Genomic DNA, 6,862 nt, shown 5'->3' on the forward strand with positions numbered 1-6,862 from the left:
CTTTTAATTTGAGATTTAGAAACGATAGCGAATTATTCCTTCCATATGTCAAATCCAATAACTCTTTGACGTACGGAAGTCTAGCGCTAAGTTTCGTATGTGAATCTTACCCTTATAGACAAAGAGGTTAGTATGTTTAGTCAATTCTTTAGAACCATAGAGCTATCTAGACTATCAATTTGGTTTTAAGTCCTCATACCTCATAAGTTTTACTGATGATATGACTAAAATTATATTAATTAAACAGTATCAGATGAACGTATGCCGAATTAAATTTTAATAGGGAAAATAGGTGTGTCTCATGTCTAAAGGCTCGAAAGTGATAAGACCGCCAGTTGCCCTCCTTTTTATTTTAATATATAAATAAAAATACATTTTTCTAATGAATAATCCGCGTGTATTTTTTTGTAAATAATGAATGATGAATGAAAATCTGCGTAGGTACTTAGTTCCGTTAGGCGACTAATGGCCGGCTAATTCATAAAGGCCGGCAGCGAACTCGCGACTCGCAATATCCATGGGCGGGCGGTATCACTTAACATCCGGTGAGAGTTCTGCTCATTCGCCGCACGTTCCATAAAAAAAAATAACCTAACATTCAAATATTTACTTCAAAAACACGCAACAATAGTCGTATCAGTTAATTATTCCCTCGAGTATAACAAACATGACGCATAACCAACGTAATAAACGCCAATCCCAAAAAATCCCCCCACACTCACCATATCTATTTAATTAAGCGATTCTCGATATTAATTCGATTATTACTCTTCATAAAATGCTACAAAACTGACTTTTAGCAAACGATACAACGTCACGGAAGGCGACAGTAAAGCAATTTCGTTTTTATCGTCAAGAGATACAGATTATATTGCCCTATCGCGACCCTTATATAATTACCGTCACGAACACGCTATTCAAACGTTAACGTCCAAATGAATCGTAACGTTAGAAAAATAAAATTCAAATTGTGAACTACCATTCAACTATCATTAATTAAGTTTAAAAAAAGAAAATCAGACCTTAAGTTCGAATATGGAACGTTGAATTCGATTTGTACACCCTAATCGTAGCTAGATCAAATGAGCGCTTTCCGGAATCTTAATTTAATTAAATTTGGAATGTTTTTGAATTTGGAATGTTATCGCGGCATCGCGCGTGCCTCCGAGTGTTGCCACGCGCCACCAACCGATTGTGACTCGGTCGTTATCATCTGTCACTTAATTATCGAAATCGACTACAGTTTTTTGCTCGGTATGAGTGTGAATTGCTGTTTTTGAATAGTTACAATTTCTTACTTAACTATGTTTAAACTGCTTTAAAAGAAGAACTGTAAATTCCTTTTTCATTGTTTCATGACAAAGGGATATTGGACTTATTTTTCAATTTGCTTTTAAAGTTATCGATTACACAAATTGCGTGCTAATTACTCGATAAGTCGAAACGTATAATCGTCTGTCCATTTTGACAGATAACAACGAAATTACGGCTAATAGTGGGTTCCGTATCCGCCATGTTTGTTTTTTAAACCTGTCATTATTCAAATTTCGAATGGCAGATGCGTTCGGATGCGTTAATCGATTTGGGAACCACGTTTTTAATTTGCCTTTATACAATTATAGGATAAAGTCTTAATGCTATTAATATATGGGCTATTTTTGTTTTCAATAATTTCCAGGTAACTTTGTCTAATATTTCAAATTACAAAGTTGAAACATGGGTGCATACAAGGTTGTCATTCAAATATGTGCCTTCAAATGATACAAATACGTACGTTTTATTGTTATATGTGTTATAATGTAAAGTTGTTAAATATATTTTGACACACGCTTCTTGAGCCGAAACAAAACAGTTAATGATCTGTTTAATTATAAACGTGCGTTTACAACAATTAAAATTTAGTTTAATGACACGTGACTTGATACTTTGTACAATATATGCTGTGGTTACAAAAATCGATAAAGAAAATAAAAATAATGGTTATTATTGAATGTATGAACTAATAGTAATCAACCTAATAGTAAATCTTATCTGTAACTAGAGAATTAAATTAATTTAGTTTATACAAGGAGAAAGATCAAGTACTCCTATTTTCCAACTTCATTGTTCCTTTGAATTACTGCAAAAATTATTTGTGCTTACAAATGTCTCGCAAAATACTATTCTGACTAATATCTTGTAAAGTTTCTGTAAGGATTTTAATTATTTCCAAAATTTTTGAAATTTTCACATTTTAGGCTACAATTTTTTTGCTTAAACATAAACTAATGGTACAAAAACACCAACAGTCCTAGGTTTTAGTTTTTTTACTTTGGCGCTTAAGAGAAGATGTGTTCATTATTTTGAATTTAAAAGTTATGATATATTACATATCTATGGATAATATATATATGGATAATTCATGATTGTGAGTCACACTTTCAAACTAGACCCAATACCTTAATGTTTATCAAAATATTTTGAGAATGTGTCGTCCCTTCGAAATGCACTAGGTTTCATAAAAAAACTTGTAATTAATTAACTGATAAGCTTGACCCACAAAAAGGCAATAAATAACACACGTTGCAACATAAATTTGGGGATGATTAAAATTCTGGCAAAATGAGAAATTATACATTCGCCATTATCAGTGACTAAGCGATCTAACCGAGATAGCTAACGGCCAAGAACACTGCCCTTTGGCGAATTTAGGCAACTTCGTTATTCATTAATAAATATAATTATTAACGATTTTGCGGCTAACATGTACGTCTCAAAGTGTCCTATGCTGAAACGGAAAATATTCGTTAACACAATATTTATTCAGAAATTATCAGAAATCTGACAGAAATCTGAGGCCTAAACTTAAAAAGGTTGTGGTTCTTTTTAACTAAACATCCTTTGTTATGTATAAAGTTCCTTCTTTTCTTTCAATCAAGCAGAAAAACTACAATGTTACTATTCTAGTTACATAAAGCGTCATCATAATGGAAATTTACCTACCGACACGATGTGTCAGTAGCTAGAATGTGTTTAACACACATTTTCAACAACAACACACAATTTCCCCCATGTGTGCAACACAGGGGCGGAAATTGATAAATTTACTGTGTTTCGTTAAGTTCCTAGAAATGTCTTCCTTATACCTATAATTTAAGTTACTTAAGTGATGTAATTGAATGATGTGAAGTAATTTTAATATTAAAAATTATGTATGTTGCATAAGAATTTTAGAGAGGCTAAATGGGCAAAAATGTTTGGGAAGCACTGAGGTAGATGGAACAGTGAAACAACAGGTAAGGAAGTGATTTAGAAATATGATTTTTTTATAAATAAATAAATGATTACGTTTGTTTTATTGCTCTTCGTTATATATGTTCTTTATGAGGCGTATTTATATATTTAATTCCTCAATTTTATAAGTTTTCTTATATTAATTAACTTGATTAAAATTAGGATTGTAATAGACACTTCGTTTGAGTGTCTTTATTGTAATGATTGAAACATTGGTCACTTTTACAAAAACCTAGTCTTATTATAAGTATGTGTATAATTGTATTGTAATCCAGTTCTGTTAACAATTTTGTGGCTATTATTGTTGTATTTTTCTTTTAGTTACTATTTTTATTTTAAAAAATAAGCATAATAATAATAATAATAATACAATTATAACCTTATATATTTTTGTACATATCTTGTATTCGTGAGGTTTCATGTTTCCTTATTAATAGATTTAAAAAAAAAACACATTTTTAAAACAAACGACTAACGAGTATAAAAAGCAAGACATCCAAAGTAATTCAATTAAACAATCGTATTATGTGTAATCGTACAAATAAACAAGTAATTATAAATTAAATGACTTCCGGTTAATGTTAACTGATACGAGATAGTATCATGTCGTGTGGCCATTCGTATGCCAACGAATGCCCATGGAAAACTTTTTGAAACAACCCCGTTACACTCGAAAAACTTATAATTTTTTGTTTGTGAGCTACTCAACTACTTTGGTTTAAGTTTTCTGACATAGCTAAGAAACGGTTTTACGGAAGGACCATATTTGGCTCCTGAATGGAACTCAAACAAATGAATGATGATGGATGTTTGGATTACTGAAATATTTTTTTTTTATGTAACAGAGGCCAAATGGCTCACCTGATGCTAATTGATATCAAAATAAAATAAAATACGTTTATTATGGAATATAAGATACAGATATCACTTATTCCGTCATTAAACACTGCCCATGGACACTCACATTGCCAGAGGACTCGTAATTGCGTTGCCAGCATTTTAAGAATTGGTACCCTCTTTTCTTGAAGGACCCTAAGTCGAATTTGTTCGGAAATACATCGGTAAGCAGCTGGTTCCACATAGTGCGCGGGTAAAACTGCCTTAAAAACACTCAGTTGTGGAACGACGGCCGTCGAGTTGATAAGGGTGGAATTTCGTATTCTGCCTCGACGTCCGATGATAAAACTCAGCTGCTGGTATTATTATTAACAAAAAGAAATCCTATACATAACTCAAACCACTGATTTGAGTGAGCATAATTCAAAACGCAAACAACTGATTTAAGTGAGCATAAGACAGTGTTTTTTACGCTTTGGAAGGAATTATGGTACACACCAAGACGCTGAAATGTGCTCTCGATGTTTTCCTTCACCGTTCGAGCGAGTGTTAAATGAGCACATAGAAAGAAAATCCATTGGTGCAGAGCCGGGGATCGAACTTACGACCTCAGGGATGAAAGTCGCACGTTGAAGCCACTAGGCCAACACTGCTCAATGTACTGTGGAAATAAGAAATATCAAATATTAAGTTCTCAACGTCTATGGCGATAGAACGTTGAGGCATTCAGTCAGTTATTAGAAAGCCTAACGTTAACCAACATAAACAGTAAATTAAAAAAAACTACTTTTATATGCATTTGTCGCGATACAAACCAGTGCTTTTGTTATGTTACATATCATGATTTTATCATATTATTCTGTAAAATAAAGAAATTAAAACAAAACTGAATTATAAAACCGTTGGACTATTAAGATTCAAGTGTATTTTAAATGAATTTATTCACGTTTTGTTACAGTAATACAGAAACAGTACAATTAAAATAATTAAATAAAAAGACCAAATGTCGGCCTTATTGCTTTCGAGCGATCTCTTATAGGCAACCACTGTATTTTAAATTTGTTTAAGTGCATTTCAGTATAAAAAACAATGGCGCTACAACCTTTTAGGGGTGGGCCTCAGATTTCTGTATCTGTTTCATGATCGTTTGTGAATTTAATAGGCAAGTAGGTGATCAGCCTTCTGTGCCTGACACACACTGTTGACTTTTTGGGTCTAAGGCAAGCTGGTTTCCTCACGATGTTTTCCTTCACCGTTCGAGCTAATGTTAAATGCGCACATAGAAAGAAAGTGCATTGATGCACGGTCGGGGATCGAACCTACGACCTCAGGGATGAGAGTCGCACGCTGAAGCCACTAGGACAACACTGCTCTTTAGTTCTCTCTCTGCTCTGTATTACAGTATACATGTACAAAAATTTCTATGACATCCAATTTATATATATAAAGTTATGGTTTGCTTTGCACATTATATTGATTTTGATTAACATAGTCATGGTGATAAATGTGAACCAAAAGTATTTAGTCATTTTTGAAATTACAAAAATATTTTTTTATAATACATCGTTTAAAGGAAAGCTTAACGTCACGAGGGTGTGAGTGTGACACAAATAATACAATTTGAAATGAGACGCGTTAAAGTGACAATTCGAACAGCATTTACACGTCCCGTTTAAAAACATTCGATTCCTATTTCAAATGTTTGTTAAGTATGTATGGCTGTGAGAAAGTATTGTATGAAAAATAATGTGATTCACATATGGCCCCTCTTTGTTTATTCATTGACGACATAGACGATATTAAATCGTTTTACATAATTGTATACTTCAAATATGATATTATTTTAATACCATAATCAAAGAGGTAAAGAATTTGTGTCAATATTTTGTGAATGCCAAAATTTGAAATTATCTACAACTTTATCCTCAACAAAAAACTTTCCGTCAACCGTACACCAGAGGGAGTGTCCAATGACACCTACTGATGTTTTGAAATTAGAACGCCGCATTCGCAACACGAACCTACGAATTACAATTTAAAAAAAGAAGGGCGCTATTTTTTTCCTTTTCGCCTCTGTTTAGCTACCACTTAAATATTGTCTTTGTAATAAATTAAATACGCAACTTTATACTCTATCACCATACAATAAGGTGTTAAAAGTATAATGTAGTTACATTGAATTTTGGTGAATTATACAAAGCCGTTTATTTTTCTTATTGTTGAATATTAGTGCAGCGATTTGGGCGTTAAGTTCCTTTTTTGAAAAATGAATAGGTAAATACTACTGGGTCAAGTTGCAAAGTCTTTAATGGAGAGTGTTTTTTAAAAACAGTTTTAGAATAAATTGAGCTTTAGTACTGTGTTATACAGCTGAAATTTGCATGTACCTCGTGAGATTTAAGTTAATACGATTTAAATGTCATTGTTATTTGACAGGGCTCCTTCATATCATTGTATTCTTTGCCCGTGATATTTAAATCCCAGCTAGTAAATTTATATTTAAGTACCAACATTTTGCGATTTTTTCTATATTCTAACCACTTAGTATACTTATTGAAAAAATAGTTTTATTGTAACTTTTCTTGATTTACTTGTGTCTATTTCGGTGATTATTATCACTTTGACTAGAGCCTTCCGTATCCTATTATTTTCATAGCAATAAACCTTCTACATACTGCATATAACAACGGCGGTACAGAGTTATTCCTACCAAGTGAGGATATAGTCTATTCAATAGTGGAAGAAAAAAATC

Source organism: Pieris brassicae, chromosome 1, assembly GCF_905147105.1.
Source record: "Pieris brassicae chromosome 1, ilPieBrab1.1, whole genome shotgun sequence".
Lineage (NCBI taxonomy): Eukaryota > Metazoa > Arthropoda > Insecta > Lepidoptera > Pieridae > Pieris > Pieris brassicae.